The sequence below is a fragment of the Oncorhynchus mykiss genome, chromosome 17, assembly GCF_013265735.2.
Source record: "Oncorhynchus mykiss isolate Arlee chromosome 17, USDA_OmykA_1.1, whole genome shotgun sequence".
NCBI classification, from domain to species: Eukaryota; Metazoa; Chordata; class Actinopteri; order Salmoniformes; family Salmonidae; genus Oncorhynchus; species Oncorhynchus mykiss.
The window spans coordinates 17640905-17656492 of record NC_048581.1 but is presented as its reverse complement, the minus strand read 5'-3'; positions in this window follow the sequence as shown (position 1 = coordinate 17656492).

Genomic DNA, 15588 nt, shown 5'->3' with positions numbered 1-15588 from the left:
ACTACCTCTCCATCTATATATACTCACTACCTCTCCATCTATGTATATACTCACTACCTCTCCATCTATGTCTATACTCACTACCTCTCCATCTATATATATACTTACTACCTCTCCATGTATATATATACTCACTACCTCTACATCTATGTATATACTTACTACCTCTCCATCTATGTATATACTCACTACCTCTCCATCTATGTCTATACTCACTACCTCTCCATCTATGTATATACTCACTACCTCTCCATCTATATATATACTCACTACCTCTCCATCTATATATACTCACTACCTCTCCATCTATATATATACTCACTACCTCTCCATGTATATATATACTCACTACCTCTCCATCTATGTATATACTCACTACCTCTCCATCTATGTCTATACTCACTACCTCTCCATCTATATATATACTCACTACCTCTCCATCTATATATACTCACTACCTCTCCATCTATGTCTATACTCACTACCTCTCCATCTATATATATACTCACTACCTCTCCATCTATGTATATACTCACTACCTCTCCATCTATATATACTCACTACCTCTCCATCTATATATATACTCACTACCTCTCTATCTATATATACTCACTACCTCTCCATCTATATATACTCACTACCTCTTCATCTATATATATACTCACTACCTCTCCATGTATATATATACTCACTACCTCTCCATCTATGTATATACTCACTACCTCTCCATCTATATATACTCACTACCTCTCCATCTATATATATACTCACTACCTCTCCATCTATATATATACTCACTACCTCTCCATCTATATATACTCACTACCTCTCCATCTATGTATATACTCACTACCTCTCCATGTATATATATACTCACTACCTCTCTATCTATGTATATACTCACTACCTCTCCATCTATATATATACTCACTACCTCTCCATCTATGTATATACTCACTACCTCTCCATGTATATATATACTCACTACCTCTCTATCTATGTATATACTCACTACCTCTCCATCTATATATATACTCACTACCTCTCCATCTATGTATATACTCACTACCTCTCCATCTATATATACTCACTACCTCTCCATCTATGTATATACTCACTACCTCTCCATCTATATATACTCACTACCTCTCCATCTATATATATACTCACTACCTCTCCATCTATATATACTCACTACCTCTCCATCTATGTATATACTCACTACCTCTCCATCTATGTATATACTCACTACCTCTCCATCTATGTATACTCACTACCTCTCCATCTATGTATATACTCACTACCTCTCCATCTATGTATATACTCACTACCTCTCCATCTATATATATACTCACTACCTCTCCATCTATATATACTCACTACCTCTCTATCTATATATATACTCACTACCTCTCCATCTATATATATACTCACTACCTCTCTATCTATATATACTCACTACCTCTCCATCTATATATATACTCACTACCTCTCCATCTATATATACTCACTACCTCTCCATCTATATATACTTACTACCTCTCCATCTATATATATACTCACTACCTCTCCATCTATATATACTCACTACCTCTCTATCTATATATATACTCACTACCTCTCCATCTATATATATACTCACTACCTCTCTATCTATATATACTCACTACCTCTCCATCTATATATATACTCACTACCTCTCCATCTATGTATATACTCACTACCTCTCCATCTATGTATATACTCACTACCTCTCCATCTATATATATACTCACTACCTCTCCATCTATATATATACTCACTACCTCTCCATCTATATATACTCACTACCTCTCTATCTATATATACTCACTACCTCTCCATCTATATATATACTCACTACCTCTCCATCTATATATACTCACTACCTCTCCATCTATATATATACTCACTACCTCTCCATCTATATATATACTCACTACCTCTCCATCTATATATACTCACTACCTCTCCATGTATGTATATACTCACTACCTCTCCATCTATATATATACTCACTACCTCTCCATCTATATATACTCACTACCTCTCCATCTATATACAGTGCCTTGCGAAAGTATTCGGCCCCCTTGAACTTTGCGACCTTTTGCCACATTTCAGGCTTCAAACATAAAGATATAAAACTGTATTTTTTTGTGAAGAATCAACAACAAGTGGGACACAATCATGAAGTGGAACGACATTTATTGGATATTTCAAACTTTTTTAACAAATCAAAAACTGAAAAATTGGGCGTGCAAAATTATTCAGCCCCCTTAAGTTAATACTTTGCAGCGCCACCTTTTGCTGCGATTACAGCTGTAAGTCGCTTGCGGTATGTCTCTATCAGTTTTGCACATCGAGAGACTGACATTTTTTCCCATTCCTCCTTGCAAAACAGCTCGAGCTCAGTGAGGTTGGATGGAGAGCATTTGTGAACAGCAGTTTTCAGTTCTTTCCACATATTCTCGATTGGATTCAGGTCTGGACTTTGACTTGGCCATTCTATCACCTGGATATGTTTATTTTTGAACCATTCCATTGTAGATTTTGCTTTATGTTTTGGATCATTGTCTTGTTGGAAGAAAAATCTCCGTCTCAGTCTCAGGTCTTTTGCAGACTCCATCAGGTTTTCTTCCAGAATGGTCCTGTATTTGGCTCCATCCATCTTCCCATCAATTTTAACCATCTTCCCTGTCCCTGCTGAAGAAAAGCAGGCCCAAACCATGATGCTGCCACCACCATGTTTGACAGTGGGGATGGTGTGTTCAGCTGTGTTGCTTTTACGCCAAACATAACGTTTTGCATTGTTGCCAAAAAGTTCAATTTTGGTTTCATCTGACCAGAGCACCTTCTTCCACATGTTTGGTGTGTCTCCCAGGTGGCTTGTGGCAAACTTTAAACGACACTTTTTATGGATATCTTTAAGAAATGGCTTTCTTCTTGCCACTCTTCCATAAAGGCCAGATTTGTGCAATATACGACTGATTGTTGTCCTATGGACAGAGTCTCCCACCTCAGCTGTAGATCTCTGCAGTTCATCCAGAGTGATCATGGGCCTCTTGGCTGCATCTCTGATCAGTCTTCTCCTTGTATGAGCTGAAAGTTTAGAGGGACGGCCAGGTCTTGGTAGATTTGCAGTGGTCTGATACTCCTTCCATTTCAATATTATCGCTTGCACAGTGCTCCTTGGGATGTTTAAAGCTTGGGAAATATTTTTGTATCCAAATCCGGCTTTAAACTTCTTCACAACAGTATCTCGGACCTGCCTGGTGTGTTCCTTGTTCTTCATGATGCTCTCTGCGCTTTTAACGGACCTCTGAGACTATCACAGTGCAGGTGCATTTATACGGAGACTTGATTACACACAGGTGGATTGTATTTATCATCATCAGTCATTTAGGTCAACATTGGATCATTCAGAGATCCTCACTGAACTTCTGGAGAGAGTTTGCTGCACTGAAAGTAAAGGGGCTGAATAATTTTGCACGCCCAATATTTCAGTTTTTGATTTGTTAAAAAAGTTTGAAATATCCAATAAATGTCGTTCCACTTCATGATTGTGTCCCACTTGTTGTTGATTCTTCACAAAAAAATACAGTTTTATATCTTTATGTTTGAAGCCTGAAATGTGGCAAAAGGTGGAAAAGTTCAAGGGGGCGAAAACTTTCGCAAGGCACTGTATATACTCACTACCTCTCCATCTATATATACTCACTACCTCTCTATCTATGTATATACTCACTACCTCTCCATCTATATATATACTCACTACCTCTCTATCTATGTATATACTCACTACCTCTCCATCTATATATACTCACTACCTCTCCATCTATATATATACTCACTACCTCTCCATCTATATATATACTCACTACCTCTCCATCTATATATATACTCACTACCTCTTCATCTATATATATACTCACTACCTCTCCATCTATATATACTCACTACCTCTACATATATATATATACTCACTACCTCTCCATGTATATATATACTCACTACCTCTCTATCTATGTATATACTCACTACCTCTCCATCTATATATATACTCACTACCTCTCCATCTATATATACTCACTACCTCTACATATATATATATACTCACTACCTCTCCATGTATATATATACTCACTACCTCTCCATCTATATATATACTCACTACCTCTCCATCTATATATATACTCACTACCTCTCTATCTATGTATACTCACTACCTCTCCATCTATATATACTCACTACCTCTCCATCTATATATATACTCACTACCTCTCCATCTATGTATATACTCACTACCTCTCCATCTATATATATCCTCACTACCTCTCCATCTATATATACTCACTACCTCTCCATCTATATATATACTCACTACCTCTCCATCTATATATATCCTCACTACCTCTCCATCTATGTATATACTCACTACCTCTCCATCTATATATACTCACTACCTTTCCATCTATATATATACTCACTACCTCTCCATCTATATATATACTCACTACCTCTCCATCTATATATACTCACTACCTCTCCATGTATATATACACTCACTACCTCTCCATCTATATATACTCACTACCTCTCCATGTATATATATACTCACTACCTCTCCATCTATATATACTCACTACCTCTCCAACTATATATACTCACTACCTCTCCATCTATATATATACTCACTACCTCTCTATCTATGTATATACTCACTACCTCTCCATGTATATATATACTCACTACCTCTCCATCTATATATATATACTCACTACCTCTCCATCTATGTATATACTCACTACCTCTCCATGTATATATATACTCACTACCTCTCCATCTATATATTCTCACTACCTCTCCATCTATGTCTATACTCACTACCTCTCCAACTATATATACTCACTACCTCTCCATCTATATATATACTCACTACCTCTCCATCTATGTCTATACTCACTACCTCTCCATCTATGTATATACTCACTACCTCTCCATCTATATATACTCACTACCTCTCCATCTATGTATATACTTACTACCTCTCCATCTATATATATACTCACTACCTCTCTATCTATATATATACTCACTACCTCTCCATCTATATATATACTCACTACCTCTCCATCTATATATACTCACTACCTCTCTATCTATATATATACTCACTACCTCTCCATCTATATATACTCACTACCTCTCCATCTATGTATATACTCACTACCTCTCCATGTATATATATACTCACTACCTCTCCATCTATATATACTCACTACCTCTCCATCTATATATATACTCACTACCTCTCCATCTATATATATATACTCACTACCTCTCCATCTATATATACTCACTACCTCTCCATCTATATATACTCACTACCTCTCCATCTATATATACTCACTACCTCTCCATCTATGTCTATACTCACTACCTCTCCATCTATATATATACTCACTACCTCTCCATCTATATATACTCACTACCTCTCCATCTATATATACTCACTACCTCTCCATCTATATATATACTCACTACCTCTCCATCTATGTATATACTCACTACCTCTCCATCTATATATATACTCACTACCTCTCCATCTATATATACTCACTACCTCTCCATCTATATATACTCACTACCTCTCTATCTATATATATACTTACTACCTCTCCATCTATATATATACTCACTACCTCTCTATCTATGTATAAACTCACTACCTCTCCATCTATATATACTCACTACCTCTCCATCTATATATACTCACTACCTCTCCATCTATATATATACTCACTACCTCTCCATCTATATATACTCACTACCTCTCCATCTATATATATTCACTACCTCTCCATCTATATATACTCACTACCTCTCCATCTATATATATTCACTACCTCTCCATCTATATATACTCACTACCTCTCCATCTATATATATTCACTACCTCTCCATCTATATATACTCACTACCTCTCCATCTATATATACTCACTACCTCTCCATCTATATATACTCACTACCTCTCCATCTATGTCTATACTCACTACCTCTCCATCTCTATATATACTCACTACCTCTCCATCTATATATATACTCACTACCTCTCTATCTATGTATATACTCACTACCTCTCCATCTATATATACTCACTACCTCTCCATCTATGTATATACTTACTACCTCTCCATCTATATATATACTCACTACCTCTCTATCTATGTATATACTCACTACCTCTCCATCTATATATACTCACTACCTCTCCATCTATATATATACTCACTACCTCTCCATGTATATATATACTCACTACCTCTCCATCTATGTATATACTCACTACCTCTCCATCTATATATACTCACTACCTCTCCATCTATATATATACTCTATATATACTCTCTATGTACCACCTCTCCATCTATATATACTCACTACCTCTCCATCTATATATACTCACTACCTCTCCATCTATGTATATACTTACTACCTCTCCATCTATATATATACTCACTACCTCTCTATCTATGTATATACTCACTACCTCTCCATCTATATATACTCACTACCTCTCCATCTATATATACTCACTACCTCTCCATCTATATATATACTCACTACCTCTCCATCTATATATACTCACTACCTCTCCATCTATATATACTCACTACCTCTCCATCTATATATATACTCACTACCTCTCCATGTATATATATACTCACTACCTCTCCATCTATGTATATACTCACTACCTCTCCATCTATATATATACTCACTACCTCTCTATCTATGTATATACTCACTACCTCTCCATGTATATATATACTCACTACCTCTCCATGTATATATATACTCACTACCTCTCCATCTATATATATACTCACTACCTCTCCATGTATATATATACTCTATATATACTCTCTATGTACCACCTCTCCATCTATATATACTCACTACCTCTCCATCTATATATATACTCACTACCTCTCCATCTATGTATATACTCACTACCTCTACATCTATGTCTATACTCACTACCTCTCCATCTATATATATACTCACTACCTCTCCATCTATATATACTCACTACCTCTCCATCTATATATACTCACTACCTCTCCATCTATATATATACTCACTACCTCTCCATCTATGTATATACTCACTACCTCTACATCTATGTCTATACTCACTACCTCTCCATCTATATATATACTCACTACCTCTCCATCTATATATATACTCACTACCTCTCCATGTATATATATACTCACTACCTCTCTATCTATGTATATACTCTATATATACTCTCTATGTACCACCTCTCCATCTATATATACTCACTACCTCTCCATCTATATATACTCACTACCTCTCCATCTATGTCTATACTCACTACCTCTCCATCTATGTCTATACTCACTACCTCTCCATCTATATATATACTCACTACTTCTCCATCTATATATACTCACTACCTCTCCATCTATATATACTCACTACCTCTCCATCTATATATACTCACTACCTCTCCATCTATATATATACTCACTACCTCTCCATCTATATATACTCACTACCTCTCCATCTATATATACTCACTACCTCTCCATCTATATATACTCATTACCTCTCCATCTAGATATACTCACTACCTCTCCATCTATGTATATACTCACTACCTCTCCATCTATGTATATACTTACTACCTCTCCATCTATATATATACTCACTACCTCTCTATCTATGTATATACTCACTACCTCTCCATCTATGTATATACTCACTACCTCTCCATCTATATATACTCACTACCTCTCCATCTATGTATATACTCACTACCTCTCCATCTATGTCTATACTCACTACCTCTCCATCTATATATATATATACTCACTACCTCTCCATGTATATATATACTCACTACCTCTCCATCTATATCTATACTCACTACCTCTCAATCTATGTCTATACTCACTACCTCTCCATGTATATATATACTCACTACCTCTCCATCTATGTCTATACTCACTACCTCTCCATCTATATATATACTTACTACCTCTCCATCTATATATATACTCACTACCTCTCTATCTATGTATATACTCACTACCTCTCCATCTATGTCTATACTCACTACCTCTCCATCTATATATACTCACTACCTCTCCATGTATATATATACTCACTACCTCTCCATCTATGTCTATACTCACTACCTCTCCATCTATATATACTCACTACCTCTCCATCTATATATATACTCACTACCTCTCTATCTATGTATATACTCACTACCTCTCCATCTATATATACTCACTACCTCTCCATCTATGTATATACTTACTACCTCTCCATCTATATATATACTCACTACCTCTCTATCTATGTATATACTCACTACCTCTCCATCTATATATACTCACTACCTCTCCATCTATATATACTCACTACCTCTCCATCTATGTATATACTCACTACCTCTCCATCTATGTATATACTCACTACCTCTCCATCTATGTATATACTCACTACCTCTCCATCAATATATATATGCTCTATATATACTCTCTATATACTACCTCTCCATCTATATATATACTCACTACCTCTCCATCTATATATACTCACTACCTCTCCATCTATGTCTATACTCACTACCTCTCCATCTATATATACTCACTACCTCTCCATGTATATATATACTCACTACCTCTCCATCTATGTCTATACTCACTACCTCTCCATCTATATATATACTCACTACCTCTCCATCTATATATACTCACTACCTCTCCATCTATATATACTCACTACCTCTCCATCTATATATACTCACTACCTCTCCATCTATATATATACTCACTACCTCTCCATCTATATATACTCACTACCTCTCCATCTATATATACTCACTACCTCTCCATCTATATATACTCACTGCCTCTCCATCTATATATATACTCACTACCTCTCCATCTATATATACTCACTACCTCTCCATCTATATATACTCACTACCTCTCCATCTATGTCTATACTCACTACCTCTCCATCTATATATACTCACTACCTCTCCATCTATATATATACTCACTACCTCTCCATCTATATATACTCACTACCTCTCCATCTATATATACTCACTACCTCTCCATCTATATATACTCACTACCTCTCCATCTATGTATATACTCACTACCTCTCCATCTATATATACTCACTACCTCTCCATCTATATATACTCACTACCTCTCCATCTATGTCTATACTCACTACCTTTCCATCTATGTCTTTACTCACTACCTCTCCATCTATGTCTATACTCACTACCTCTCCATCTATATATATACTCACTACCTTTCCATCTATATATACACTCACTACCTCTCCATCTATATATATACTCACTACCTCTCCATCTATATATACTCACTACCTCTCCATCTATATATACTCACTACCTCTCCATCTATATATACTCACTACCTCTCCATCTATATATATACTCACTACCTCTCCATCTATATATATACTTACTACCTCTCCATCTATGTCTATACTCACTACCTCTCCATCTATATATATACTCACTACCTCTCCATCTATATATATATACTCACAACCTCTCCATCTATATATATACTCACTACCTCTCCATCTATGTATATACTCACTACCTCTCCATCTATATATATACTCACTACCTCTCCATCTATATATATATACTCACTACCTCTCCATCTATATATATACTCACTACCTCTCCATCTATATATATACTCACTACCTCTCCATCTATATATACTCACTACCTCTCCATCTATATATACTCACTACCTCTCCATCTATGTATATACTCACTACCTCTCCATCTATATATATACTCACTACCTCTCCATCTATATATACTCACTACCTCTCCATCTATATATATATACTTACTACCTCTCCATCTATGTCTATACTCACTACCTCTCCATCTATATATATACTCTCCATCTATATATATACTCACTACCTCTCCATCTATGTCTATACACACTACCTCTCCATCTATATATACTCACTACCTCTCCATCTATATATATACTCACTACCTCTCCATCTATATATATACTCACTACCTCTCCATCTATGTATATACTCACTACCTCTCAATCTATATATATACTCACTACCTCTCCATCTATATATACTCACTACCTCTCTATCTATATATATACTCACTACCTCTCCATCTATATATATACTCACTACCTCTCCATCTATATATACTCACTACCTCTCCATCTATATATACTCACTACCTCTCCATCTATGTCTATACTCACTACCTCTCCATCTATGTATATACTCACTACCTCTCCATCTATATATATACTCACTACCTCTCCATCTATATATATACTCACTACCTCTCCATCTATGTCTATACACACTACCTCTCCATCTATATATACTCACTACCTCTCCATCTATATATATACTCACTACCTCTCCATCTATATATACTCACTACCTCTCCATCTATGTATATACTCACTACCTCTCCATCTATGTATATACTCACTACCTCTCCGTCTATATATATACTCACTACCTCTCCATGTATATATATACTCACTACCTCTCCATGTATATATATACTCACTACCTCCCCATCTATGTATATACTCACTACCTCTCCATGTATATATATACTCACTACCTCTCCATGTATATATATACTCACTACCTCTCCATGTATATATATACTCACTACCTCTCCATCTATATATATACTCACTACCTCTCCATGTATATATATACTCACTACCTCTCCATCTATGTATATACTCACTACCTCTCCATCTATGTATATACTCACTACCTCTCCATCTATATATATACTCACTACCTCTTCATGTATATATATACTCACTACCTCTCCATGTATATATATACTCACTACCTCTCCATGTATATATATACTCACTACCTCTCCATCTATATATATACTCACTACCTCTCCATGTATATATATACTCACTACCTCTCCATCTATGTATATACTCACTACCTCTCCATCTATATATATACTCACTACCTCTTCATGTATATATATACTCACTACCTCTCCATGTATATATATACTCACTACCTCTCCATGTATATATATACTCACTACCTCTCCATCTATATATATACTCACTACCTCTCCATGTATATATATACTCACTACCTCTCCATCTATGTATATACTCACTACCTCTCCATCTATGTATATACTCACTACCTCTCCATCTATATATATACTCACTACCTCTTCATGTATATATATACTCACTACCTCTCCATGTATATATATACTCACTACCTCTCCATCTATGTATATACTCACTACCTCTCCATCTATGTATATACTCACTACCTCTCCATCTATATATATACTCACTACCTCTTCATGTATATATATACTCACTACCTCTCCATGTATATATATACTCACTACCTCTCCATCTATATATATACTCACTACCTCTCCATCTATATATATACTCACTACCTCTCCATCTATGTATATACTCACTACCTCTCCATCTATATATATACTCACTACCTCTTCATGTATATATATACTCACTACCTCTCCATGTATATATATACTCACTACCTCTTCATGTATATATACTCACTACCTCTCCATCTATATATATACTCACTACCTCTCCATCTATGTATATACTCACTACCTCTCCATCTATATATATACTCACTACCTCTCCATCTATATATACTCACTACCTCTCCATCTATGTCTTCAATGTCATCATTAAACATTTCCACCAACACCATGTGTATTATAAATCATATATATATATATCTGGTCCAAGCAATCATCTCAATGCAGCCAGTCCATCATTGTCATCTATGTATCATTGTCATCTATGTATCTTTGTCATCTATGTATCTTTGTCATCTATGTGTATCTTTGTTATCTATGTATCATTGTCATCTATGTATCATTGTCATCTATGTGTCATTGTCATCTATGTATCATTGTTATCTATGTGTCATTGTCATCTATGTGTCATTGTTATCTATGTGTCATTGTCATCTATGTGTCATTGTCATCTATGTATCATTGTCATCTACGTGTCATTGTCATCTATGTAAAGACATATTAGCATGTGTGAAAGCAAAGGCTGTGACACAGATATCCAATTACTTAGATTCTATACGTGATTCTGTGGGCTGTGACAAGTTAAGTGTTGGAATGTCGGAATCATGACGACAGAACAATGTAATAGATTATATTCAGGAATAGAATGTTATACGAAGGGTGTGTTGTCTTCTACAGAGTCTGTCACACATTAACATGTATTAACATCTAACAGTGTCTGAAATCAGCATGTGGTCTATCCACCTCCTACACAGAAAACACAAGGGGGAAATGGCTTTTTGCAGGCGCTGTCAAAGGGAAATGGAAAGTCAGTGGGACATGGGTTAATCCTTAATTGGTGCAGGGCAAGTTAACTAGATGAGTTAACCAACTCAGTTAACTGTTGTACAAAAGAGCAGTGGTGAAGTCAGAGCACGAGACAAGGAGAGGGTGTCAACAATGAAGTGAAGATCAGGTTTAAACTACACTAGATTGAGGATTGTAGTTAAGACTGTTCTTGGATTTCAGTCCTTGTTAAAATATTTAATTTATCTGACAGGAAAGGAAAAGTTAAGGGTGTCGGCTTCTTCTTTGACAGGATGTGCTCAAGGGGTTTCTCTCTCAACGCCCTCATTCACTGAGAGAGAGAGAGAGAGAGAAAGAGAGAGAGAGAGAGAGAGAGAGAGAGAGAGAGAGAGAGAGAGAGAGAGAGAGAATTAAAGAACTGATTAAATGTGGGAGGGAAAGAGAAAAAAGCTGATGAAACGAGTGGGAGTGACAAATAGAGAGGAAGAGAGAACGAGACATATATATATATATAGAGAGAGAAAGAGCTGAGGAGGTAGAGAATGAGAAAAAAAGAAACAGAGCTTAGGGAATGAGGGAGAGAATAATGGGGGGTGCAGATAGAGAGAGAAATTAAACGAGGGAGAGATAAAGAGAGAAATTAAACGAGGGAGAGACAGAGCGAGAGAAAGAGCTAAGGAAATGCATCACAAGCACTGCTGCAAAAACCAGTCTCATTCTTCAACACCGCAACAGTGCTCCCTGGTCGTCCAATCATTTACCTTCATTTACCCTCATGTTCTCCTTTTTATCACTCTCCATTCCTCATCTCTCTCTATGACACACACACACACACACACACACACACACACACACACACACACACACTTCTCTCCCTGTTTTCTTAATATTGGCTTGTTTGTCACCTCTCAGTCTTCTAGCCCAGGAACGTTTTGTTATGTTGTGTTAGTGTGTGTCTGTGTGTGTGTGTGTGTGTAACAGTTTGACATTTGGGTTTTGATGCCTGGGCTCAAGCTGAAGCAGCTGTCACTGTCACGCCCTGGTCAAAGTATTTTGTGTTTATCTTCATTTATTTGGTCAGGCCAGGGTGTGGCATGGGTTTTTGTATGTGGTGTGTTTGTATTGGGATAGTAGCTTAGTGGGGTGTTCTAGCTAAGTCTATGGCCGTCTGAAGTGGTTCTCAATCAGAGGCAGGTGTTTATCGTTGTCTCTGATTGGGAACCATATTTAGGCAGCCATATTCTTTGAGTGTTTCGTGGGTGATTGTCCTTAGTGTCCTTGTAACTGTCTTGAGTTAGTTTGCACCAGTTTAGGCTGTTTCGGTATTCACGTTACGTTTATTGTTTTTGTATTGATTCGTGTTTACGTTGTTTTATTAAACATGAATCTCAATAGCCACGCCGCATTTTGGTCCGACTCTCCTTCTACCGAAGAAAACCGTTACAGTCACTGCCAGTGCAACAACCTGCCAGAGCAAGTGTGCGTGAGTTGTATGTCTCCGTGTGTGTGTGAGTTCTGTGTCTCCATGTGTGCGTGTGTGTGTGTGTGACGTCAGGGAGACTACAGGCAAGGTTTCCCTCTATCTATCTCCGTGACTGAGCCACTGGAGCAAATATACAACACATATACATCCAGCCTGATCACTAGAAACAGACGGCAATTTCAGACGTTTGAAAAGGCTCTGAGAAAGTTGATAAATGCCTTCCTCTGTGCTTCTTACAAAAGAAGACAAACAGTTGCCCGGCTCTGGATACTGGATCCAGAGCACGCTTCTTAGACCACTGGATACAACCTCATGATGCTGGATCCAGAGCACGCTTCTTAGACAACTGGATACAACCTCATGATGCTGGATCCAGAGCACGCTTCTTAGACCACTGGATACAACCTCATGATGCTGGATCCAGAGCACGCTTCTTAGACCACTGGCTACAACCTCATGATGCTGGATCCAGAGCACACTTCTTAGACCACTGAATTCAACCTTATGATGCTGGATCCAGAGCACGCTTCTTAGACCACTGGATACAACCTCATGATGCTGGATCCAGAGCACGCTTCTTAGACCACTGGATACAACCTCATGATGCTGGATCCAGAGCACGCTTCTTAGACCACTGGATACAACCTCATGATGCTGGATCCAGAGCACGCTTCTTAGACCACTGGCTACAACCTCATGATGCTGGATCCAGAGCACACTTCTTAGACCACTGAATTCAACCTCATGATGCTGGATCCAGAGCACGCTTCTTAGACCACTGGATACAACCTCATGATGCTGGATCCAGAGCACGCTTCTTAGACCACTGGATACAACCTCATGATGCTGGATCCAGAGCACGCTTCTTAGACCACTGGATACAACCTCATGATGCTGGATCCAGAGCACGCTTCTTAGACCACTGGATACAACCTCATGATGCTGGATCCAGAGCACGCTTCTTAGACCACTGGATACAACCTCATGATGCTGGATCCAGAGCACGCTTCTTAGACCACTGGCTACAACCTCATGATGCTGGATCCAGAGCACGCTTCTTAGACCACTGGATACAACCTCATGATGCTGGATTCAGAGCACGCTTCTTAGACCACTGGATACAACCTCATGATGCTGGATTCAGAGCACGCTTCTTAGACCACTGGATACAACCTCATGATGCTGGATCCAGAGCACGCTTCTTAGACCACTGGATACAACCTTATGATGCTGGATGCAGAGCACACTTCTTAGACCACTGGATACAACCTCATGATGCTGGATCCAGAGCACGCTTCTTAGACCACTGGATACAACCTTATGATGCTGGATCCAGAGCACGCTTCTTAGACCACTGGATACAACCTTATGATGCTGGATCCAGAGCACACTTCTTAGACCACTGGATACAACCTCATGATGCTGGATTCAGAGCACGCTTCTTAGACCACTGGATACAACCTCATGATGCTGGATTCAGAGCACGCTTCTTAGACCACTGGATACAACCTTATGATGCTGGATCCAGAGCACGCTTCTTAGACCACTGGATACAACCTCATGATGCTGGATCCAGAGCACGCTTCTTAGACCACTGGATACAACCTTATGATGCTGGATCCAGA